We start from the raw sequence: 26,835 nt of genomic DNA on the forward strand, positions 1-26,835 counted from the left end.
GTTCCAGTGAGACAGGGAGGTTATGGTCGGGTACAGGTTCAGGGCATATTTGTGTGGAGTTCTGCATTGGTACGTTCCAGTGAGACAGGGAGGTTATGGAGGGGTACAGGTTCAGGGCATATTTGTGTGTAGTTCTGCATTGGTACGTTCCAGTGAGACAGGGAGGTTATGGAGAGTACAGGTTCAGGGCATATTTGTGTGGAGTTCTGCATTGGTATGTTCCAGTGAGACAGGGAGGTTATGGAGGGTACAGGTTCAGGGCATATTTGTGTGGAGTTCTGCGTTGGTACGATCCAGTGAGACAAGGATCTTATGGGCGGGTAAACGTTCAGGGCATATTTCTGTGGTGTTCTGCAATGGTACGTTCCAGTAAGACTGGGAGGTTATGGAGGGTACAGGTTCAGGGCATATTTGTGTGGAGTTCTGCATTGGTACTTTCCTGTGAGACAGGGAGGTTATGGAGGGTACAGGTTCAGGGCATATTTGTGTGGAGTTCTGCAGTGGTACGTTCCAGTGAGACAGGGAGGTTATGGTCGGGTACAGGTTCACGGCATATTTGTGCGTAGTTCTGATTTGCTACGTTCCAGTGAGACAGGGAGGTTATGGAGGGTACAGGTTCAGGGCATATTTGTATGGAGTTCTGCGTTGGTACGTTCCAGTGAGACAAGGATCTTATGGGCGGGTACACGTTCAGGGCATATTTGTGTGGAATTCTGCATTGGTACGTTCCAGTGAGACAGGGAGGTTATGCACGGTACAGGATCAGGGAATATTTGAGTGGAGTTCTGCATTGGAACGTTCCAGTGAGACAGGGAGGTTATTGAGGGGTACAGGTTCAGGGCAAATTTGTGTGGAGTTCTGCATTGGTGCGTTCCAGTGAGACAAGGAGGTTATGGGCGGGTACACGTTCAGGGCGTATTTGTGTGGAATTCTGCATTGGTACGTTCCAGTGAGACAGGGAGGTTATGGAGGGTACCGGTTCAGGGCATATTTGTGTGGAGTTCTGCATTGGTACGTCCCAGTGAGACAGGGAGGATATGGAGGGGTACAGGTTCAGGGCATATTTGTGTGGAGTTCTGCATTGGTACCTTCCAGTGAGACAGGGAGGTTATGGAGGGTACAGGTTCAGGGCATATTTGTGTGGAGTTCTGCATTGGTACCTTCCAGTGAGACAGGGAGGTTATGGAGGGTACAGGTTCAGGGCATATTTGTGTGGTGTACTGCAATGGTACGTTCCAGTGAGACAGAAGGTTATGGAGGGGTACAGGTTCAGGGCATATTTGACTGGAGTTCGGCATTGGTACGTTCCAGTGAGACAGGGAGGTTATGGATGGTACAGGTTCAGGGCATATTTGTGTGGAGTTCTGCAGTGGTACGTTCCAGTGAGTCAGGGAGGTTATGGTCGGGTACAGGATCAGGGCATATTTGAGTGGAGTTCGGCATTGGTGCGTTCCAGTGAGACAGGGAGGTTATGCAGGGGTACAGGTTCAGGGCATACTAGTGTGGAGTTCTGCATTGGTACGTTCCAGTGAGACAGTGAGGTTATGGAGGGGTACAGGTTCAGGGCAAATTTGTGTGGAGTTCTGCATTGGTGCGTTCCAGTGAGACAAGGAAGTTATGGGCGGGTACACGTTTAGGGCATATTTGTGTGGAATTCTGCATTGGTACGTTCCAGTGAGACAGGGAGGTTATGCACGGTACAGGTTCAGGGCAAATTTGTGTGGAGTTCTGCATTGGTGCGTTCCAGTGAGACAGGGAGGTTATGGGCGGGTACACGTTTAGGGCATATTTGTGTGTAGTTCTGCATTGGTACGTTCCAGTGAGACAGGGAGGTTATGCACGGTACAGGTTCAGGGCAAATTTGTGTGGAGTTCTGCATTGGTGCGTTCCAGTGAGACAAGGAGGTTATGGGCGGGTACACGTTCAGGGCATATTTGTGTGTAGTTCTGCATTGGTACGTTCCAGTGAGACAGGGAGGTTATGGATGGTACAGGTTCAGGGCATATTTGTGTGGAGTTCTGCAGTGGTACGTTCCAGTGAGTCAGGGAGGTTATGGTCGGGTACAGGATCAGGGCATATTTGAGTGGAGTTTGGCATTGGTGCGTTCCAGTGAGACAGGGAGGTTATGGAGGGGTACAGGTTCAGGGCATACTAGTGTGGAGTTCAGCATTGGTACGTTCCAGTGAGACAGGGAGGTTATGGTCGGGTGCAGGTTCAGGGCATATTTGTGTGGAGTTCTGCATTGGTACGTTCCAGTGAGACAGGGAGGTTATGGAGGGGTACAGGTTCAGGGCATATTTGTGTGTAGTTCTGCATTGGTACGTTCCAGTGAGACAGGGAGGTTATGGGGGGTACAGGTTCAGGGCATATTTGTGTGGAGTTCTGCAGTGGTACGTTCCAGTGAGACAGGGAGGTTATGGTCGGGTACAGGTTCTGGGCATATTTGTGTGGAGTTTTGCATTGGTACTTTCCAGTGAGACAGGGAGGTTATGGAGGGTACCGGTTCATGGCATATTTGTGTGGAGTTCTGCAGTGGGACGATCCAATGAGACAGGGAGGTTATGGACCGGTACAGTTTCAGGGCATATTTGTGTGGAGTTCTGCATTGGTACGTTCCAGTGAGACAGGAAGGTTATGGAGGGGTACAGGTTCAGGGCATATTTGTGTGGTGTTCTGCAACGGTACGTTCCAGTGAGACAGGGAGATTATGCACGGTACAGGATCAGGGCATATTTGAGTGGAGTTCGGCATTGGTGCGTTCCAGTGAGACAGGGAGGTTATGGGCGGGTACACGTTCAGGGCAAATTTGTGTGGAGTTCTGCATTGGTGCGTTCCAGTGAGACAAGGAGCTTATGGGCGGGTACACGTTCAGGGCATATTTCTGTGGTGTTCTGCAATGGTACGTTCCAGTGAGACAGAAGGTTATGGAGGGGTACAGGTTCAGGGCATATTTGTGTGGAGTTCTGCATTGGTACGTTCCAGTGAGACAGGGAGGTTATGGAGGGGTACAGGTTCAGGGCATACTTGTGTGGAGTTCTGCATTGGTACGTTCCAGTGAGACAGGGAGGTTATGGAGGGGTACAGGTTCGGGGCAAATTTGTGTGGCGTTCTGCATTGGTGCGTTCCAGTGAGAGAAGGAGGTTATGGGCGGGTACACGTTCAGGGCATATTTGTGTGGAATTCTGCATTGGTACGTTCCAGTGAGACAGGGAGGTTATGCACGGTACAGGATCAGGGAATATTTGAGTGGAGTTCTGCATTGGAACGTTCCAGTGAGACAGGGAGGTTATTGAGGGGTACAGGTTCAGGGCAAATTTGTGTGGAGTTCTGCATTGGTGCGTTCCAGTGAGACAAGGAGGTTATGGGCGGGTACACGTTCAGGGCATATTTGTGTGGAATTCTGCATTGGTACGTTCCAGTGAGACAGGGAGGTTATGGAGGGTACCGGTTCAGGGCATATTTGTGTGGAGTTCTGCATTGGTACGTTCCAGTGAGACAGGGAGGTTATGGAGGGTTACATGTTCAGGGCATATTTGTGTGGAGTTCTGCATTGGTACGTTCCAGTGAGACAGGGAGGTTATGGTGGTGTACAGGTTCAGGGCACATTTGTGTGGAGTTCTGCAGTGGTACGTTCCAGTGAGACAGGGAGGTTATGGTCGGGTACAGGTTCAGGGCATATTTGTGTGGAGTTCTGCATTGGTACGTTCCAGTGAGACAGGGAGGTTATGGAGGGGTACAGGTTCAGGGCATATTTGTGTGTAGTTCTGCATTGGTACGTTCCAGTGAGACAGGGAGGTTATGGAGAGTACAGGTTCAGGGCATATTTGTGTGGAGTTCTGCATTGGTATGTTCCAGTGAGACAGGGAGGTTATGGAGGGTACAGGTTCAGGGCATATTTGTGTGGAGTTCTGCGTTGGTACGATCCAGTGAGACAAGGATCTTATGGGCGGGTAAACGTTCAGGGCATATTTCTGTGGTGTTCTGCAATGGTACGTTCCAGTGAGACTGGGAGGTTATGGAGGGTACAGGTTCAGGGCATATTTGTGTGGAGTTCTGCATTGGTACTTTCCTGTGAGACAGGGAGGTTATGGAGGGTACAGGTTCAGGGCATATTTGTGTGGAGTTCTGCAGTGGTACGTTCCAGTGAGACAGGGAGGTTATGGTCGGGTACAGGTTCAGGGCATATTTGTGCGTAGTTCTGCTTTGCTACGTTCCAGTGAGACAGGGAGGTTATGGAGGGTACAGGTTCAGGGCATATTTGTATGGAGTTCTGCATTGGTACGTTCCAGTGAGACAGGGAGGTTATGGAGGGGTACAGGTTCAGGGCATATTTGTGTGTAGTTCTGCATTGGTACGTTCCAGTGAGACAGGGAGGTTATGGGGGGTACAGGTTCAGGGCATATTTGTGTGGAGTTCTGCAGTGGTACGTTCCAGTGAGACAGGGAGGTTATGGAGGGTACCGGTTCATGGCATATTTGTGTGGAGTTCTGCAGTGGGACGATCCAATGAGACAGGGAGGTTATGGACCGGTACAGTTTCAGGGCATATTTGTGTGGAGTTCTGCATTGGTACGTTCCAGTGAGACAGGAAGGTTATGGAGGGGTACAGGTTCAGGGCATATTTGTGTGGTGTTCTGCAACGGTACGTTCCAGTGAGACAGGGAGATTATGCACGGTACAGGATCAGGGCATATTTGAGTGGAGTTCGGCATTGGTGCGTTCCAGTGAGACAGGGAGGTTATGGGCGGGTACACGTTCAGGGCAAATTTGTGTGGAGTTCTGCATTGGTGCGTTCCAGTGAGACAAGGAGCTTATGGGCGGGTACAGGTTCAGGGCATATTTGTATGGAGTTCTGCGTTGGTACGTTCCAGTGAGACAAGGATCTTATGGGCGGGTAAACGTTCAGGGCATATTTGTGTGGTGTTCTGCAATGGTACGTTCCAGTGAGACTGGGAGGTTATGGAGGGGTACAGGTTCAGGGCATATTTGAGTGTAGTTCTGCAGTTGTACATTCCAGTGAGACAGGGAGATTATGGTCGGCTACAGGTTCAGGGCATATTTGTGCGTACTTCTGCATTGGTACGTTCCAGTGAGACAGGTAGGTTATGGAGGGGTACAGGTTCAGGGCAAATTTGTGTGGAGTTCTGCATTGGTGCGTTCCAGTGAGACAAGGAGGTTATGGGCGGGTACACTTTCAGGGCATATTTGTGTGGTGTTCTGCAATGGTACGTTCCAGTGAGACAGAAGGTTATGGAGGGGTACAGGTTCAGGGCATATTTGTGTGGAGTTCTGCATTGGTACGTTCCAGTGAGACAGGGAGGTTATGCACGGTACAGGATCAGGGAATATTTGAGTGGAGTTCTGCATTGGTACGTTCCAATGAGACAGGGAGGTTATTGAGGGGTACAGGTTCAGGGCAAATTTGTGTGGAGTTCTGCATTGGTGCGTTCCAGTGAGACAAGGAGGTTATGGGCGGGTACATGTTAAGGGCATATTTGTGTGGAATTCTGCATTGGTACGTTCCAGTGAGACAGGGAGGTTATGGAGGGTATCGGTTCAGGGCATATTTGTGTGGAGTTCTGCATTGGTACGTTCCAGTGAGACAGGGAGGTTATGGAGGGTTACAGGTTCAGGGCATATTTGTGTGGATTTCTGCATTGGTACGTTCCAGTGAGACAGGGAGGTTATGGAGGTGTACAGATTCAGGGCACATTTGTCTGGAGTTCTGCATTGGTACGTTCCAGTGAGACAGGGAGGTTATAGAGGGTACAGGTTCAGAGCATATTTGTGCGGAGTTCTGCATTGGTACGTTCCAGTAAGACAGGGAGGTTATGGTGGTGTACAGGTTCAGGGCACATTTGTGTGGAGTTCTGCAGTGGTACGTTCCAGTGAGACAGGGAGGTTATGGTCGGGTACAGGTTCAGGGCATATTTGTGTGGAATTCTGCATTGGTACTTTCCAGTGAGACAGGGAAGTTATGGAGGGGTACAGGTTCAGGGCATATTTGTGTGGTGTTCTGCATTGGTACATTCCAGTGAGACAGGGAGGTTATTGAGGGGTACAGGTTCAGGCAATATTTGTGTGTAGTTCTGCATTGGTACGTTCCAGTGAGACAGGGAGGTTATGTTGGGTACAGGTTCAGGGCATATTTGTGTGGAGTTCTGCATTGGTACGTTCCAGTGAGACAGGGAGGTTATGGAGGGTACAGTTTCAGGGCATATTTGTGTGGAGTTCTGCGTTGGTACGTTCCAGTGAGACAAGGATTTTATGGGCGGGTAAACGTTCAGGGCATATTTCTGTGGTGTTCTGCAATGGTACGTTCCAGTGAGACCGGGTGGTTATGGAGGGTACAGGTTCAGGGCATATTTGTGTGGAGTTCTGCAGTGGTACTTTCCTGTGAGACAGGGAAGTTATGGAGGGGTACAGGTTCAGGGCATATTTGTGTGGAGTTCTGCATTGGTACGTTCCAGTGAGACAGGGAGGTTATGGAGGGGTACAGGTTCAGGGCATATTTGTGTGTAGTTCTGCATTGGTACGTTCCAGTGAGACAGGGAGGTTATGGAGGGTACAGGTTCAGGGCATATTTGTGTGGAGTTCTGCAGTGGTACGTTCCAGTGAGACAGGGAGTTTATGGTCGGGTACAGGTTCAGGGCATATTTGTGCGTAGTTCTGCTTTGCTACGTTCCAGTGAGACAGGCAGCTTATGGAGGGTACAGGTTCAGGGCATATTTGTATGGAGTTCTGCGTTGGTACGTTCCAGTGAGACAAGGATCTTATGGGCGGGTAAACGTTCAGGGCATATTTGTGTGGTGTTCTGCAATGGTACGTTCCAGTGAGACTGGGAGGTTATGGAGGGGTACAGGTTCAGGGCATATTTGAGTGTAGTTCTGCAGTTGTACGTTCCAGTGAGTCAGGCAGGTTATGGAGGGTACAGGTTCAGGGCATATTTGTGTGTAGTTCTGCATTTGTACGTTCCAGTGAGTCAGGGAGGTTATGGAGGGTACAGGTTCAGGGCATATTTGTGTGGAGTTCTGCATTGGTACGTTCCAGTGCGACAGGGAGGTTATGGAGGGGTACAGGTTCAGGGCAAATTTGTGTGGAGTTCTGCATTGGTGCGTTCCAGTGAGACAAGGAGGTTATGGGCGTGTACAATTTCAGGGCATATTTGAGTGGAGTTCGGCATTGGTGCGTTCCAGTGAGACAGGGAAGTTATGGAGGGGTACAGGTTCAGGGCATATTTGTGTGTAGTTCTGCATTGGTACTTTCCAGTGAGACGGGGAGGTTATGGAGGGTACAAGTTCAGGGCATATTTGTGTGGAGTTCTGCAGTGGTACGTTCCAGTGAGACAGGGAGGTTATGGTCGGGTACAGGATCAGGGCATATTTGAGTGGAGTTCGGCATTGGTGCGTTCCAGTGAGACAGGGAGGTTATGGAGGGATACAGGTTCAGGGCATATTTGTGTGGAGTTCTGCAGTGGTACGTTCCAGTGAGACAGGGAGGTTATGGTCGGGTACAGGTTCAGGGCATATTTGTGTGGAGTTCTGCATTGGTACTTTCCAGTGAGACAGGGAGTTTATGGAGGGTACCGGTTCATGGCATATTTGTGTGGAGTTCTGCAGTGGGACGATCCAATGAGACAGGGAGGTTATGGACCGGTACAGTTTCAGGGCATATTTGTGTGGAATTCTGCATTGGTACGTTCCAGTGGGACAGGGAGGTTATGGAGGGGTATAGGTTCAGAGCATATTTGTGTGGTGTTCTGCAAAGGTACGTTCCAGTGATACAGGGAGATTATGCACGGTACAGGATCAGTGCATATTTGAGTGGAGTTCGGCATTGGTGCGTTCCAGTGAGACAGGGAGGTTATGGAGGGGTACAGGTTCAGGGCATACTTGTGTGGAGTTCTGCATTGGTACGTTCCAGTGAGACAGGGTTATGGAGGGGTAAAGTTCAGGGCAAATTTGTGTGGAGTTCTGCATTGGTGCGTTCCAGTGAGACAAGGAGGTTATGGGCGGGTACACGTTCAGGGCATATTTGTGTGGAATTCTGCATTGCTACGTTCCAGTGAGACAGGTAGGTTATGGAGGGTACCGGTTCAGGGCATATTTGTGTGGAGTTCTGCATTGGTACGTTCCAGTGAGACAGGGTGTTTATGGAGGATTACAGGTTCAGGGCATATTTGTGTGGAGTTCTGCATTGGTACGTTCCAGTGAGACAGTGAGGTTATGGAGGGGTACAGGTTCAGGGCAAATTTGTGTGTTGTTCTGCAATGGTACGTTCCAGTGAGACAGGGAGGTTATGCACGGTACAGGATCAGGGCATATTTGAGTGGAGTTCGGCATTGGTGCGTTCCAGTGAGACAGGGAGCTTATGGAGGGTACCGGTTCAGGGCATATTTGTGTGGAGTTCGGCATTGGTACGTTCCAGTGAGACAGGGAGGTTATGGAGGGTACAGTTTCAGGGCATATTTGTGTGGAGTTCTGCGTTGGTACGTTCCAGTGAGACAAGGAGCTTATGGGCGGGTACACATTCAGGGCATATTTGTGTGGTGTTCTGCAATGGTACGTTCCAGTGAGACTGGGAGGTTATGGAGGGGTACAGGTTCAGGGCATATTTGAGTGTAGTTCTGCATTTGTACGTTCCAGTGAGTCAGGGAGGTTATGGAGTGTACAGGTTCAGGGCACATTTGTCTGGAGTTCTGCATTGGTACGTTCCAGTGAGACAGGGAGGTTATGGAGGGTACAGGTTCAGGGCATATTTGTGTGCAGTTCTGCAGTGGTACGTTCCAGTGAGACAGGGAGGTTATGGTCGGGTACAGGTTCAGGGCATATTTGTGTGGAGTTGCTGCATTGGTACTTTCCAGTGAGACAGGGAAGTTATGGAGGGGTACAGGTTCAGGGCATATTTGTGTGGAGTTCTGCAGTGGTACATTCCAGTGAGACAGGGAGATTATGGTCGGGTACAGGTTCAGGGCATATTTGTGCGTAGTTCTGCATTGGTACGTTCCAGTGAGACAGGGAGGTTATGGAGGGGTACAGGTTCAGGGCATATTTGTGTGGAGTTCTGCATTGGTGCGATCCAGTAAGACAAGGACGTTATGGGCGGGTACACTTTCAGGGCATATTTGTGTGGTGTTCTGCAATGGTACGTTCCAGTGAGACAGAAGGTTATGGAGGGGTACAGGTTCAGGGCATATTTGAGTGGAGTTCGGCATTGGTGCGTTCCAGTGAGACAGGGAAGTTATGGAGGGGTACAGGTTCAGGGCATATTTGTGTGGAGTTCTGCATTGGTACGTTCCAGTGAGACAGGGAGGTTATGGAGGGGTACAGGTTCAGGGCATACTTGTGTGGAGTTCTGCATTGGTACATTCCAGTGAGACAGGGAGGTTATGGAGGGGTACAGGTTCAGGGCAAATTTGTGTGGAGTTCTGCATTGGTGCGTTCCAGTGAGACAAGGAGGTTATGGGCGGGTAACTTTCAGGGCATATTTGTGTGGTGTTCTGCAATGGTACGTTCCAGTGAGACAGAAGGTTATGGAGGGGTAAAGGTTCAGGGCATATTTGAGTGGAGATCGGCATTGGTGCGTTCCAGTGAGACAGGGAAGTTATGGAGGGGTACAGGTTCAGGGCATATTTGTGTGGAGTTCTGCATTGGTACGTTCCAGTGAGACAGGGTGTTTATGGAGGGTTACAGGTTCAGGGCATATTTGTGTGGAGTTCTGCATTGGTACGTTCCAGTGAGACAGTGAGGTTATGGAGGGGTACAGGTTCAGGGCATATTTGTGTGTTGTTCTGCAATGGTACGTTCCAGTGAGACAGGGAGGTTATGCACGGTACAGGATCAGGGCATATTTGGGTGGAGTTCGGCATTGGTGCGTTCCTGTGAGACAGGGAGGTTATGGAGGGTACCGGTTCAGGGCATATTTGTGTGGAGTTCTGCATTGGTACGTTCCAGTGAGATAGGGAGTTTATGGAGGGTACAGTTTCAGGGCATATTTGTGTGGAGTTCTGCGTTGGTACGTTCCAGTGAGACAATGAGCTTATGGGCGGGTACACATTCAGGGCATATTTGTGTGGTGTTCTGCAATGGTACGTTCCAGAGAGACTGGGAGGTTATGGAGGGGTACAGGTTCAGGGCATATTTGAGTGTAGTTCTGCATTTGTACGTTCCAGTGAGTCAGGGAGGTTATGGAGTGTACAGGTTCAGGGCACATTTGTCTGGAGTTCTGCATTGGTACGTTCCAGTGAGACAGGGAGGTTATGGAGGGTACAGGTTCAGGGCATATTTGTGTGCAGTTCTGCAGTGGTACGTTCCAGTGAGACAGGGAGGTTATGGTCGGGTACAGGTTCAGGGCATATTTGTGTGGAGTTCTGCATTGGTACGTTCCTGTGAGATAGGGAGGTTATGGAGGGGTACAGGTTCAGGGCATATTTGTGTGTAGTTCTGCATTGGTACGTTCCAGTGAGACAGGGAGGTTATGGAGGGTACAGGTTCAGGGCATATTTGTGCGGAGTTCTGCAGTGGTACATTCCAGTGAGACAGGGAGATTATGGTCGGGTACAGGTTCAGGGCATATTTGTGCGTAGTTCTGCATTGGTACGTTCCAGTGAGACAGGGAGGTTATGGAGGGGTACAGGTTCAGGGCATATTTGTGTGGAGTTCTGCATTGGTGCGTTCCAGTAAGACAAGGACGTTATGGGCGGGTACACTTTCAGGGCATATTTGTGTGGTGTTCTGCAATGGTACGTTCCAGTGAGACAGAAGGTTATGGAGGGGTACAGGTTCAGGGCATATTTGAATGGAGTTCGGCATTGGTGCGTTCCAGTGAGACAGGGAAGTTATGGAGGGGTACAGGTTCAGGGCATATTTGTGTGGAGTTCTGCATTGGTACGTTCCAGTGAGACAGGGAGGTTATGGAGGGGTACAGGTTCAGGGCATACTTGTGTGGAGTTCTGCATTGGTACATTCCAGTGAGACAGGGAGGTTATGGAGGGGTACAGGTTCAGGGGAAATTTGTGTGGAGTTCTGCATTGGTGCGTTCCAGTGAGACAAGGAGGTTATGGGCGGGTAACTTTCAGGGCATATTTGTGTGGTGTTCTGCAATGGTACGTTCCAGTGAGACAGAAGGTTATGGAGGGGTACAGGTTCAGGGCATATTTGAGTGGAGTTCGGCATTGGTGCGTTCCAGTGAGACAGGGAAGTTATGGAGGGGTACAGGTTCAGGGCATATTTGTGTGCAGTTCTGCATTGGTACGTTCCAGTGAGACAGGGAGGTTATGGAGGGGTACAGGTTCAGGGCATACTTGTGTGGAGTTCTGCATTGGTTCGTTCCAGTAAGACAGGGAGGTTATGGAGGGGTACAGGTTCAGGGCAAATTTGTGTGGAGTTCTGCATTGGTGCGTTCCAGTGAGACAATGAGGTTATGGGCGGGTACATGTTCAGGGCATATTTGTGTGGAATTCTGCATTGGTACGTTCCAGTGAGACAGGGAGGTTATTCACGGTACAGGATCAGGGCATATTTGAGTGGAGTTCTGCATTGGTACGTTCCAGTGAGACAGGGAGGTTATTGAGAAGTACAGGTTCAGGGCAAATTTGTGTGGAGTTCTGCATTGGTACTTTCCTGTGAGACAGGGAGGTTATGGAGGGTACAGGTTCAGGGCATATTTGTGTGGAGTTCTGTAGTGGTACGTTCCAGTGAGACAGGGAGGTTATGGTCGGGTACAGGTTCAGGGCATATTTGTGCGTAGTTCTGCTTTGCTACGTTCCAGTGAGACAGGGAGGTTATGGAGGGTACAGGTTCAGGGCATATTTGTATGGAGTTCTGCGTTGGTACGTTCCAGTGAGACAAGGATCTTATGGGCGGGTAAACGTTCAGGGCATATTTGTGTGGTGTTCTGCAATGGTACGTTCCAGTGAGACTGGGAGGTTATGGAGGGGTACAGGTTCAGGGCATATTTGAGTGTAGTTCTGCAGTTGTACATTCCAGTGAGACAGGGAGATTATGGTCGGCTACAGGTTCAGGGCATATTTGTGCGTACTTCTGCATTGGTACGTTCCAGTGAGACAGGTAGGTTATGGAGGGGTACAGGTTCAGGGCAAATTTGTGTGGAGTTCTGCATTGGTGCGTTCCAGTGAGACAAGGAGGTTATGGGCGGGTACACTTTCAGGGCATATTTGTGTGGTGTTCTGCAATGGTACGTTCCAGTGAGACAGAAGGTTATGGAGGGGTACAGGTTCAGGGCATATTTGTGTGGAGTTCTGCATTGGTTCGTTCCAGTGAGACAGGGAGGTTATGCACGGTACAGGATCAGGGAATATTTGAGTGGAGTTCTGCATTGGTACGTTCCAATGAGACAGGGAGGTTATTGAGGGGTACAGGTTCAGGGCAAATTTGTGTGGAGTTCTGCATTGGTGCGTTCCAGTGAGACAAGGAGGTTATGGGCGGGTACATGTTAAGGGCATATTTGTGTGGAATTCTGCATTGGTACGTTCCAGTGAGACAGGGAGGTTATGGAGGGTATCTGTTCAGGGCATATTTGTGTGGAGTTCTGCATTGGTACGTTCCAGTGAGACAGGGAGGTTATGGAGGGTTACAGGTTCAGGGCATATTTGTGTGGATTTCTGCATTGGTACGTTCCAGTGAGACAGGGAGGTTATGGAGGTGTACAGATTCAGGGCACATTTGTCTGGAGTTCTGCATTGGTACGTTCCAGTGAGACAGGGAGGTTATAGAGGGTACAGGTTCAGAGCATATTTGTGCGGAGTTCTGCATTGGTACGTTCCAGTAAGACAGGGAGGTTATGGTGGTGTACAGGTTCAGGGCACATTTGTGTGGAGTTCTGCAGTGGTACGTTCCAGTGAGACAGGGAGGTTATGGTCGGGTACAGGTTCAGGGCATATTTGTGTGGAGTTCTGCATTGGTACTTTCCAGTGAGACAGGGAAGTTATGGAGGGGTACAGGTTCAGGGCATATTTGTGTGGTGTTCTGCATTGGTACATTCCAGTGAGACAGGGAGGTTATTGAGGGGTACAGGTTCAGGCAATATTTGTGTGTAGTTCTGCATTGGTACGTTCCAGTGAGACAGGGAGGTTATGTTGGGTACAGGTTCAGGGCATATTTGTGTGGAGTTCTGCATTGGTACGTTCCAGTGAGACAGGGAGGTTATGGAGGGTACAGTTTCAGGGCATATTTGTGTGGAGTTCTGCGTTGGTACGTTCCAGTGAGACAAGGATTTTATGGGCGGGTAAACGTTCAGGGCATATTTCTGTGGTGTTCTGCAATGGTACGTTCCAGTGAGACCGGGTGGTTATGGAGGGTACAGGTTCAGGGCATATTTGTGTGGAGTTCTGCAGTGGTACTTTCCTGTGAGACAGGGAAGTTATGGAGGGGTACAGGTTCAGGGCATATTTGTGTGGAGTTCTGCATTGGTACGTTCCAGTGAGACAGGGAGGTTATGGAGGGGTACAGGTTCAGGGCATATTTGTGTGTAGTTCTGCATTGGTACGTTCCAGTGAGACAGGGAGGTTATGGAGGGTACAGGTTCAGGGCATATTTGTGTGGAGTTCTGCAGTGGTACGTTCCAGTGAGACAGGGAGTTTATGGTCGGGTACAGGTTCAGGGCATATTTGTGTGGTGTTCTGCAATGGTACGTTCCAGTGAGACTGGGAGGTTATGGAGGGGTACAGGTTCAGGGCATATTTGAGTGTAGTTCTGCAGTTGTACGTTCCAGTGAGTCAGGCAGGTTATGGAGGGTACAGGTTCAGGGCATATTTGTGTGTAGTTCTGCATTTGTACGTTCCAGTGAGTCAGGGAGGTTATGGAGGGTACAGGTTCAGGGCATATTTGTGTGGAGTTCTGCATTGGTACGTTCCAGTGCGACAGGGAGGTTATGGAGGGGTACAGGTTCAGGGCAAATTTGTGTGGAGTTCTGCATTGGTGCGTTCCAGTGAGACAAGGAGGTTATGGGCGTGTACAATTTCAGGGCATATTTGAGTGGAGTTCGGCATTGGTGCGTTCCAGTGAGACAGGGAAGTTATGGAGGGGTACAGGTTCAGGGCATATTTGTGTGTAGTTCTGCATTGGTACGTTCCAGAGAGACGGGGAGGTTATGGAGGGTACAGGTTCAGGGCATATTTGTGTGGAGTTCTGCAGTGGTACGTTCCAGTGAGACAGGGAGGTTATGGTCGGGTACAGGATCAGGGCATATTTGAGTGGAGTTCGGCATTGGTGCGTTCCAGTGAGACAGGGAGGTTATGGAGGGACACAGGTTCAGGGCATATTTGTGTGGAGTTCTGCAGTGGTACGTTCCAGTGGGACAGGGAGGTTATGGTCGGGTATAGGTTCAGAGCATATTTGTGTGGTGTTCTGCAAAGGTACGTTCCAGTGATACAGGGAGATTATGCACGGTACAGGATCAGTGCATATTTGAGTGGAGTTCGGCATTGGTGCGTTCCAGTGAGACAGGGAGGTTATGGAGGGGTACAGGTTCAGGGCATACTTGTGTGGAGTTCTGCATTGGTACGTTCCAGTGAGACAGGGTTATGGAGGGGTAAAGTTCAGGGCAAATTTGTGTGGAGTTCTGCATTGGTGCGTTCCAGTGAGACAAGGAGGTTATGGGCGGGTACACGTTCAGGGCATATTTGTGTGGAATTCTGCATTGCTACGTTCCAGTGAGACAGGTAGGTTACGGAGGGTACCGGTTCAGGGCATATTTGTGTGGAGTTCTGCATTGGTACGTTCCAGTGAGACAGGGTGTTTATGGAGGATTACAGGTTCAGGGCATATTTGTGTGGAGTTCTGCATTGGTACGTTCCAGTGAGACAGTGAGGTTATGGAGGGGTACAGGTTCAGGGCAAATTTGTGTGTTGTTCTGCAATGGTACGTTCCAGTGAGACAGGGAGGTTATGCACGGTACAGGATCAGGGCATATTTGAGTGGAGTTCGGCATTGGTGCGTTCCAGTGAGACAGGGAGGTTATGGAGGGTACCGGTTCAGGGCATATTTGTGTGGAGTTCTGCATTGGTACGTTCCAGTGAGACAGGGAGGTTATGGAGGGTACAGTTTCAGGGCATATTTGTGTGGAGTTCTGCGTTGGTACGTTCCAGTGAGACAAGGAGCTTATGGGCGGGTACACATTCAGGGCATATTTGTGTGGTGTTCTGCAATGGTACGTTCCAGTGAGACTGGGAGGTTATGGAGGGGTACAGGTTCAGGGCATATTTGAGTGTAGTTCTGCATTTGTACGTTCCAGTGAGTCAGGGAGGTTATGGAGTGTACAGGTTCAGGGCACATTTGTCTGGAGTTCTGCATTGGTACGTTCCAGTGAGACAGGGAGGTTATGGAGGGTACAGGTTCAGGGCATATTTGTGTGCAGTTCTGCAGTGGTACGTTCCAGTGAGACAGGGAGGTTATGGTCGGGTACAGGTTCAGGGCATATTTGTGTGGAGTTGCTGCATTGGTACTTTCCAGTGAGACAGGGAAGTTATGGAGGGGTACAGGTTCAGGGCATATTTGTGTGGAGTTCTGCAGTGGTACATTCCAGTGAGACAGGGAGATTATGGTCGGGTACAGGTTCAGGGCATATTTGTGCGTAGTTCTCCATTGGTACGTTCCAGTGAGACAGGGAGGTTATGGAGGGGTACAGGTTCAGGGCATATTTGTGTGGAGTTCTGCATTGGTGCGATCCAGTAAGACAAGGACGTTATGGGCGGGTACACTTTCAGGGCATATTTGTGTGGTGTTCTGCAATGGTACGTTCCAGTGAGACAGAAGGTTATGGAGGGGTACAGGTTCAGGGCATATTTGAGTGGAGTTCGGCATTGGTGCGTTCCAGTGAGACAGGGAAGTTATGGAGGGGTACAGGTTCAGGGCATATTTGTTTGGAATTCTGCATTGGTACGTTCCAGTGAGACAGGGAGGTTATGGAGGGGTACAGGTTCAGGGCATACTTGTGTGGAGTTCTGCATTGGGACATTCCAGTGAGACAGGGAGGTTATGGAGGGGTACAGGTTCAGGGCAAATTTGTGTGGAGTTCTGCATTGGTGCGTTCCAGTGAGACAAGGAGGTTATGGGCGGGTAACTTTCAGGGCATATTTGTGTGGTGTTCTGTAATGGTACGTTCCAGTGAGACAGAAGGTTATGGAGGGGTAAAGGTTCAGGGCATATTTGAGTGGAGTTCGGCATTGGTGCGTTCCAGTGAGACAGGGAAGTTATGGAGGGGTACAGGTTCAGGGCATATTTGTGTGGAGTTCTGCATTGGTACGTTCCAGTGAGACAGGGTGTTTATGGAGGGTTACAGGTTCAGGGCATATTTGTGTGGAGTTCTGCATTGGTACGTTCCAGTGAGACAGGGAGGTTATGGAGGGGTACAGGTTCAGGGCATATTTGTGTGTTGTTCTGCAATGGTACGTTCCAGTGAGACAGGGAGGTTATGCACGGTACAGGATCAGGGCATATTTGAGTGGAGTTCGGCATTGGTGCGTTCCAGTGAGACAGGGAGGTTATGGAGGGTACCGGTTCAGGGCATATTTGTGTGGAGTTCTGCATTGGTACGTTCCAGTGAGATAGGGAGGTTATGGAGGGTACAGTTTCAGGGCATATTTGTGTGGAGTTCTGCGTTGGTACGTTCCAGTGAGACAATGAGCTTATGGGCGGGTACACATTCAGGGCATATTTGTGTGGTGTTCTGCAATGGTACGTTCCAGAGGGACTGGGAGGTTATGGAGGGGTACAGGTTCAGGGCATATTTGAGTGTAGTTCTGCATTTGTACGTTCCAGTGAGTCAGGGAGGTTATGGAGTGTACAGGTTCAGGGCACATTTGTCTGGAGTTCTGCATTGGTACGTTCCAGTGAGACAGGGAGGTTATGGAGGGTACAGGTTCAGGGCATATTTGTGTGCAGTTCTGCAGTGGTACGTTCCAGTGAGACAGGGAGGTTATGGTCGGGTACAGGTTCAGGGCATATTTGTGTGGAGTTCTGCATTGGTACGTTCCTGTGAGATAGGGAGGTTATGGAGGGGTACAGGTTCAGGGCATATTTGTGTGTAGTTCTGCATTGGTACGTTCCAGTGAGACAGGGAGGTTATGGAGGGTACAGGTTCAGGGCATATTTGTGCGGAGTTCTGCAGTGGTACATTCCAGTGAGACAGGGAGATTATGGTCGGGTACAGGTTCAGGGCATATTTGTGCGTAGTTCTGCATTGGTACGTTCCAGTGAGACAGGGAGGTTATGGAGGGGTACAGGTTCAGGGCATATTTGTGTGGAGTTCTGCATTGGTGCGTTCCAGTAAGACAAGGACGTTATGGGCGGGTACACTTTCAGGGCATATTTGTGTGGTGTTCTGCAATGGTACGTTCCAGTGAGACAGAAGGTTATGGAGGGGTACAGGTTCAGGGCATATTTGAATGGAGTTCGGCATTGGTGCGTTCCAGTGAGACAGGGAAGTTATGGAGGGGTACAGGTTCAGGGCATATTTGTGTGGAGTTCTGCATTGGTACGTTCCAGTGAGACAGGGAGGTTATGGAGGGGTACAGGTTCAGGGCATACTTGTGTGGAGTTCTGCATTGGTACATTCCAGTGAGACAGGGAGGTTATGGAGGGGTACAGGTTCAGGGGAAATTTGTGTGGAGTTCTGCATTGGTGCGTTCCAGTGAGACAAGGAGGTTATGGGCGGGTAACTTTCAGGGCATATTTGTGTGGTGTTCTGCAATGGTACGTTCCAGTGAGACAGAAGGTTATGGAGGGGTACAGGTTCAGGGCATATTTGAGTGGAGTTCGGCATTGGTGCGTTCCAGTGAGACAGGGAAGTTATGGAGGGGTACAGGTTCAGGGCATATTTGTGTGCAGTTCTGCATTGGTACGTTCCAGTGAGACAGGGAGGTTATGGAGGGGTACAGGTTCAGGGCATACTTGTGTGGAGTTCTGCATTGGTTCGTTCCAGTGAGACAGGGAGGTTATGGAGGGGTACAGGTTCAGGGCAAATTTGTGTGGAGTTCTGCATTGGTGCGTTCCAGTGAGACAAGGAGGTTATGGGCGGGTACATGTTCAGGGCATATTTGTGTGGAATTCTGCATTGGTACGTTCCAGTGAGACAGGGAGGTTATTCACGGTACAGGATCAGGGCATATTTGAGTGGAGTTCTGCATTGGTACGTTCCAGTGAGACAGGGAGGTTATTGAGAAGTACAGGTTCAGGGCAAATTTGTGTGGAGTTCTGCATTGGTGCGTTCCAGTGAGACAAGGAGGTTATGGGCTCGTACACGTTCAGGGCATATTTGTGTGGAATTCTGCATTGGTACGTGCCAGTGAGACAGGGAGGTTATGGAGGGTATCGGTTCAGGGCATATTTGTGTGGAGTTCTGCATTGGTACGTTCCAGTGAGACAGGGAGGTTATGGAGGGTTACAGGTTCAGGGCATATTTGTGCGGAGTTTTGCATTGGTACGTTCCAGTGAGACAGGGAGGTTATGGAGGTGTACAGGTTCAGGGCACATTTGTGTGGAGATCTGCATTGGTATGTTCCAGTGAGACAGGGAGGTTATGGAGGGGTACAGGTTCAGGGCATATTTGTGTGTAGTTCTGCATTGGTACATTCCAGTGAGACAGGGAGGTTATGGAGAGTACAGGTTCAGGGCATATTTGTGTGGAGTTCTGCATTGGTACGTTCCAGTGAGACAGGGAGGTTATGGAGGGTACAGGTTCAGGGCATATTTGTGTGGAGTTCTGCGTTGGTACGTTCCAGTGAGACAAGGATCTTATGGGCGGGTAAACGTTCAGGGCATATTTCTGTGGTGTTCTGCAATGGTACGTTCCAGTGAGACTGGGAGGTTATGGAGGGTACAGGTTCAGGGCATATTTGTGTGGAGTTCTGCATTGGTACGTTCCAGTGAGGCAGGGAGATTATGGAGGGGTACAGGTTCAGGGCATATTTGTGTGTAGTTCTGCATTGGTACGTTCCAGTGAGACAGGGAGGTTATGGAGTGTACAGGTTCAGGGCATATTTGTGTGGAGTTCTGCAGTGCTACGTTCCAGTGAGACAGGGAGGTTATGGTCGGGTACTGGTTCAGGGCATATTTGTGCGTAGTTCTGCTTTGCTACGTTCCAGTGTGACAGGGAGGTTATGGAGGGTACAGTTTCAGGGCATATTTGTATGGAGTTCTGCGTTGGTACGTTCCAGTGAGACAAGGATCTTATGGGCGGGTAAACGTTCAGGGCATATTTGTGTGGTGTTCTGCAATGGTACGTTCCAGTGAGACAGAAGGTTATGGAGGGGTACAGGTTCAGGGCATATTTGAGTGGAGTTCGGCATTGGTGCGTTCCAGTGAGACAGGGAGTTATGGAGGGGTACAGGTTCAGGGCATATTTGTTTGGAGTTCTGCATTGGTACGTTCCAGTGAGACAGGGAGGTTATGGAGGGGTACAGGTTCAGGGCATACTTGTGTGGAGTTCTGCATTGGTACATTCCAGTGAGACAGGGAGGTTATGGAGGGGTACAGGTTCAGGGCAAATTTGTGTGGAGTTCTGCATTGGTGCGTTCCAGTGAGACAAGGAGGTTATGGGCGGGTAACTTTCAGGGCATATTTGTGTGGTGTTCTGTAATGGTACGTTCCAGTGAGACAGAAGGTTATGGAGGGGTAAAGGTTCAGGGCATATTTGAGTGGAGTTCGGCATTGGTGCGTTCCAGTGAGACAGGGAAGTTATGGAGGGGTACAGGTTCAGGGCATATTTGTGTGGAGTTCTGCATTGGTACGTTCCAGTGAGACAGGGTGTTTATGGAGGGTTACAGGTTCAGGGCATATTTGTGTGGAGTTCTGCATTGGTACGTTCCAGTGAGACAGTGAGGTTATGGAGGGGTACAGGTTCAGGGCATATTTGTGTGTTGTTCTGCAATGGTACGTTCCAGTGAGACAGGGAGGTTATGCACGGTACAGGATCAGGGCATATTTGAGTGGAGTTCGGCATTGGTGCGTTCCAGTGAGACAGGGAGGTTATGGAGGGTACCGGTTCAGGGCATATTTGTGTGGAGTTCTGCATTGGTACGTTCCAGTGAGATAGGGAGGTTATGGAGGGTACAGTTTCAGGGCATATTTGTGTGGAGTTCTGCGTTGGTACGTTCCAGTGAGACAATGAGCTTATGGGCGGGTACACATTCAGGGCATATTTGTGTGGTGTTCTGCAATGGTACGTTCCAGAGGGACTGGGAGGTTATGGAGGGGTACAGGTTCAGGGCATATTTGAGTGTAGTTCTGCATTTGTACGTTCCAGTGAGTCAGGGAGGTTATGGAGTGTACAGGTTCAGGGCACATTTGTCTGGAGTTCTGCATTGGTACGTTCCAGTGAGACAGGGAGGTTATGGAGGGTACAGGTTCAGGGCATATTTGTGTGCAGTTCTGCAGTGGTACGTTCCAGTGAGACAGGGAGGTTATGGTCGGGTACAGGTTCAGGGCATATTTGTGTGGAGTTCTGCATTGGTACGTTCCTGTGAGATAGGGAGGTTATGGAGGGGTACAGGTTCAGGGCATATTTGTGTGTAGTTCTGCATTGGTACGTTCCAGTGAGACAGGGAGGTTATGGAGGGTACAGGTTCAGGGCATATTTGTGCGGAGTTCTGCAGTGGTACATTCCAGTGAGACAGGGAGATTATGGTCGGGTACAGGTTCAGGGCATATTTGTGCGTAGTTCTGCATTGGTACGTTCCAGTGAGACAGGGAGGTTATGGAGGGGTACAGGTTCAGGGCATATTTGTGTGGAGTTCTGCATTGGTGCGTTCCAGTAAGACAAGGACGTTATGGGCGGGTACACTTTCAGGGCATATTTGTGTGGTGTTCTGCAATGGTACGTTCCAGTGAGACAGAAGGTTATGGAGGGGTACAGGTTCAGGGCATATTTGAATGGAGTTCGGCATTGGTGCGTTCCAGTGAGACAGGGAAGTTATGGAGGGGTACAGGTTCAGGGCATATTTGTGTGGATTTCTGCATTGGTACGTTCCAGTGAGACAGGGAGGTTATGGAGGGGTACAGGTTCAGGGCATACTTGTGTGGAGTTCTGCATTGGTACATTCCAGTGAGACAGGGAGGTTATGGAGGGGTACAGGTTCAGGGGAAATTTGTGTGGAGTTCTGCATTGGTGCGTTCCAGTGAGACAAGGAGGTTATGGGCGGGTAACTTTCAGGGCATATTTGTGTGGTGTTCTGCAATGGTACGTTCCAGTGAGACAGAAGGTTATGGAGGGGTACAGGTTCAGGGCATATTTGAGTGGAGTTCGGCATTGGTGCGTTCCAGTGAGACAGGGAAGTTATGGAGGGGTACAGGTTCAGGGCATATTTGTGTGCAGTTCTGCATTGGTACGTTCCAGTGAGACAGGGAGGTTATGGAGGGGTACAGGTTCAGGGCATACTTGTGTGGAGTTCTGCATTGGTTCGTTCCAGTGAGACAGGGAGGTTATGGAGGGGTACAGGTTCAGGGCAAATTTGTGTGGAGTTCTGCATTGGTGCGTTCCAGTGAGACAAGGAGGTTATGGGCGGGTACATGTTCAGGGCATATTTGTGTGGAATTCTGCATTGGTACGTTCCAGTGAGACAGGGAGGTTATTCACGGTACAGGATCAGGGCATATTTGAGTGGAGTTCTGCATTGGTACGTTCCAGTGAGACAGGGAGGTTATTGAGAAGTACAGGTTCAGGGCAAATTTGTGTGGAGTTCTGCATTGGTGCGTTCCAGTGAGACAAGGAGGTTATGGGCTCGTACACGTTCAGGGCATATTTGTGTGGAATTCTGCATTGGTACGTGCCAGTGAGACAGGGAGGTTATGGAGGGTATCGGTTCAGGGCATATTTGTGTGGAGTTCTGCATTGGTACGTTCCAGTGAGACAGGGAGGTTATGGAGGGTTACAGGTTCAGGGCATATTTGTGCGGAGTTTTGCATTGGTACGTTCCAGTGAGACAGGGAGGTTATGGAGGTGTACAGGTTCAGGGCACATTTGTGTGGAGATCTGCATTGGTATGTTCCAGTGAGACAGGGAGGTTATGGAGGGGTACAGGTTCAGGGCATATTTGTGTGTAGTTCTGCATTGGTACATTCCAGTGAGACAGGGAGGTTATGGAGAGTACAGGTTCAGGGCATATTTGTGTGGAGTTCTGCATTGGTACGTTCCAGTGAGACAGGGAGGTTATGGAGGGTACAGGTTCAGGGCATATTTGTGTGGAGTTCTGCGTTGGTACGTTCCAGTGAGACAAGGATCTTATGGGCGGGTAAACGTTCAGGGCATATTTCTGTGGTGTTCTGCAATGGTACGTTCCAGTGAGACTGGGAGGTTATGGAGGGTACAGGTTCAGGGCATATTTGTGTGGAGTTCTGCATTGGTACGTTCCAGTGAGGCAGGGAGATTATGGAGGGGTACAGGTTCAGGGCATATTTGTGTGTAGTTCTGCATTGGTACGTTCCAGTGAGACAGGGAGGTTATGGAGTGTACAGGTTCAGGGCATATTTGTGTGGAGTTCTGCAGTGCTACGTTCCAGTGAGACAGGGAGGTTATGGTCGGGTACTGGTTCAGGGCATATTTGTGCGTAGTTCTGCTTTGCTACGTTCCAGTGTGACAGGGAGGTTATGGAGGGTACAGTTTCAGGGCATATTTGTATGGAGTTCTGCGTTGGTACGTTCCAGTGAGACAAGGATCTTATGGGCGGGTAAACGTTCAGGGCATATTTGTGTGGTGTTCTGCAATGGTACGTTCCAGTGAGACTGGGAGGTTATGGAGGGGTACAGGTTCAGGGCATATTTGAGTGTAGTTCTGCAGTTGTACATTCCAGTGAGACAGGGAGATTATGGTCGGCTACAGGTTCAGGGCATATTTGTGCGTAGTTCTGCATTGGTACGTTCCAGTGAGACAGGGAGGTTATGGAGGGGTACAGGTTCAGGGCAAATTTGTGTGGAGTTCTGCATTGGTGCGTTCCAGTGAGCCAAGGAGGTTATGGGCGGGTACACTTTCAGGGCATATTTGTGTGATGTTCTGCAATGGTACGTTCCAGTGAGACAGAAGGTTATGGAGGGGTACAGGTTCAGGGCATATTTGTGTGGAGTTCTGCATTGGTACGTTCCAGTGAGACAGGGAGGTTATGCACGGTAGAGGATCAGGGAATATTTGAGTGGAGTTCTGCATTGGTACGTTCCAGTGAGACAGGGAGGTTATTGAGGGGTACAGGTTCAGGGCAAATTTGTGTGGAGTTCTGCATTGGTGCGTTCCAGTGAGACAAGGAGGTTATGGGCGGGTACATGTTAAGGGCATATTTGTGTGGAATTCTGCATTGGTACGTTCCAGTGAGACAGGGAGGTTATGGAGGGTACAGGTTCAGGGCATATTTGTGTGCAGTTCTGCAGTGGTACGTTCCAGTGAGACAGGGAGATTATGGTCGGGTACAGGTTCAGGGCATATTTGTGTGGAGTTGCTGCATTGGTACTTTCCAGTGAGACAGGGAAGTTATGGAGGGGTACAGGTTCAGGGCATATTTGTGTGGAGTTCTGCAGTGGTACATTCCAGTGAGACAGGGAGATTATGGTCGGGTACAGGTTCAGGGCATATTTGTGCGTAGTTCTGCATTGGTACGTTCCAGTGAGACAGGGAGGTTATGGAGGGGTACAGGTTCAGGGCATATTTGTGTGGAGTTCTGCATTGGTGCGATCCAGTAAGACAAGGACGTTATGGGCGGGTACACTTTCAGGGCATATTTGTGTGGTGTTCTGCAATGGTACGTTCCAGTGAGACAGAAGGTTATGGAGGGGTACAGGTTCAGGGCATATTTGAGTGGAGTTCGGCATTGGTGCGTTCCAGTGAGACAGGGAAGTTATGGAGGGGTACAGGTTCAGGGCATATTTGTGTGGAGTTCTGCATTGGTACGTTCCAGTGAGACAGGGAGGTTATGGAGGGGTACAGGTTCAGGGCATACTTGTGTGGAGTTCTGCATTGGTACATTCCAGTGAGACAGGGAGGTTATGGAGGGGTACAGGTTCAGGGCAAATTTGTGTGGAGTTCTGCATTGGTGCGTTCCAGTGAGACAAGGAGGTTATGGGCGGGTAACTTTCAGGGCATATTTGTGTGGTGTTCTGCAATGGTACGTTCCAGTGAGACAGAAGGTTATGGAGGGGTAAAGGTTCAGGGCATATTTGAGTGGAGTTCGGCATTGGTGCGTTCCAGTGAGACAGGGAAGTTATGGAGGGGTACAGGTTCAGGGCATATTTGTGTGGAGTTCTGCATTGGTACGTTCCAGTGAGACAGGGTGTTTATGGAGGGTTACAGGTTCAGGGCATATTTGTGTGGAGTTCTGCATTGGTACGTTCCAGTGAGACAGTGAGGTTATGGAGGGGTACAGGTTCAGGGCATATTTGTGTGTTGTTCTGCAATGGTACGTTCCAGTGAGACAGGGAGGTTATGCACGGTACAGGATCAGGGCATATTTGAGTGGAGTTCGGCATTGGTGCGTTCCAGTGAGACAGGGAGGTTATGGAGGGTACCGGTTCAGGGCATATTTGTGTGGAGTTCTGCATTGGTACGTTCCAGTGAGATAGGGAGGTTATGGAGGGTACAGTTTCAGGGCATATTTGTGTGGAGTTCTGCGTTGGTACGTTCCAGTGAGACAAGGAGCTTATGGGCGGGTACACATTCAGGGCATATTTGTGTGGTGTTCTGCAATGGTACGTTCCAGTGAGACTGGGAGGTTATGGAGGGGTACAGGTTCAGGGCATATTTGAGTGTAGTTCTGCATTTGTACGTTCCAGTGAGTCAGGGAGGTTATGGAGTGTACAGGTTCAGGGCACATTTGTCTGGAGTTCTGCATTGGTACGTTCCAGTGAGACAGGGAGGTTATGGAGGGTACAGGTTCAGGGCATATTTGTGCGTAGTTCTGCATTGGTACGTTCCAGTGAGACAGGGAGGTTATGGAGGGGTACAGGTTCAGGGCATATTTGTGTGGAGTTCTGCATTGGTGCGTTCCAGTAAGACAAGGACGTTATGGGCGGGTACACTTTCAGGGCATATTTGTGTGGTGTTCTGCAATGGTACGTTCCAGTGAGACAGAAGGTTATGGAGGGGTACAGGTTCAGGGCATATTTGAATGGAGTTCGGCATTGGTGCGTTCCAGTGAGACAGGGAAGTTATGGAGGGGTACAGGTTCAGGGCATATTTGTGTGGAGTTCTGCATTGGTACGTTCCAGTGAGACAGGGAGGTTATGGAGGGGTACAGGTTCAGGGCATACTTGTGTGGAGTTCTGCATTGGTACATTCCAGTGAGACAGGGAGGTTATGGAGGGGTACAGGTTCAGGGGAAATTTGTGTGGAGTTCTGCATTGGTGCGTTCCAGTGAGACAAGGAGGTTATGGGCGGGTAACTTTCAGGGCATATTTGTGTGGTGTTCTGCAATGGTACGTTCCAGTGAGACAGAAGGTTATGGAGGGGTACAGGTTCAGGGCATATTTGAGTGGAGTTCGGCATTGGTGCGTTCCAGTGAGAAAGGGAGGTTATGGAGGGGTACAGGTTCAGGGCATATTTGTGTGGAGTTCTGCATTGGTACGTTCCAGTGAGACAGGGAGGTTATGGAGGGGTACAGGTTCAGGGCATACTTGTGTGGAGTTCTGCATTGGTTCGTTCCAGTGAGACAGGGAGGTTATGGAGGGGTACAGGTTCAGGGCAAATTTGTGTGGAGTTCTGCATTGGTGCGTTCCAGTGAGACAAGGAGGTTATGGGCGGGTACATGTTCAGGGCATATTTGTGTGGAATTCTGCATTGGTACGTTCCAGTGAGACAGGGAGGTTATTCACGGTGCAGGATCAGGGCATATTTGAGTGGAGTTCTGCATTGGTACGTTCCAGTGAGACAGGGAGGTTATTGAGAAGTACAGGTTCAGGGCAAATTTGTGTGGAGTTCTGCATTGGTGCGTTCCAGTGAGACAAGGAGGTTATGGGCTCGTACACGTTCAGGGCATATTTGTGTGGAATTCTGCATTGGTACGTGCCAGTGAGACAGGGAGGTTATGGAGGGTATCGGTTCAGGGCATATTTGTGTGGAGTTCTGCATTGGTACGTTCCAGTGAGACAGGGAGGTTATGGAGGGTTACAGGTTCAGGGCATATTTGTGCGGAGTTTTGCATTGGTACGTTCCAGTGAGACAGGGAGGTTATGGAGGTGTACAGGTTCAGGGCACATTTGTGTGGTGAACTGCATTGGTATGTTCCAGTGAGACAGGGAGGTTATGGAAGGGTACAGGTTCAGGGCATATTTGTGTGTAGTTCTGCATTGGTACATTCCAGTGAGACAGGGAGGTTATGGAGAGTACAGGTTCAGGGCATATTTGTGTGGAGTTCTGCATTGGTACGTTCCAGTGAGACAGGGAGGTTATGGAGGGTACAGGTTCAGGGCATATTTGTGTGGAGTTCTGCGTTGGTACGTTCCAGTGAGACAAGGATCTTATGGGCGGGTAAACGTTCAGGGCATATTTCTGTGGTGTTCTGCAATGGTACGTTCCAGTGAGACTGGGAGGTTATGGAGGGTACAGGTTCAGGGCATATTTGTGTGGAGTTCTGCATTGGTACGTTCCAGTGAGGCAGGGAGATTATGGAGGGGTACAGGTTCAGGGCATATTTGTGTGTAGTTCTGCATTGGTACGTTCCAGTGAGACAGGGAGGTTATGGAGTGTACAGGTTCAGGGCATATTTGTGTGGAGTTCTGCCGTGCTACGTTCCAGTGAGACAGGGAGGTTATGGTCGGGTACTGGTTCAGGGCATATTTGTGCGTAGTTCTGCTTTGCTACGTTCCAGTGTGACAGGGAGGTTATGGAGGGTACAGTTTCAGGG

Source organism: Hemitrygon akajei, unplaced genomic scaffold, assembly GCF_048418815.1.
Source record: "Hemitrygon akajei unplaced genomic scaffold, sHemAka1.3 Scf000073, whole genome shotgun sequence".
Lineage (NCBI taxonomy): Eukaryota > Metazoa > Chordata > Chondrichthyes > Myliobatiformes > Dasyatidae > Hemitrygon > Hemitrygon akajei.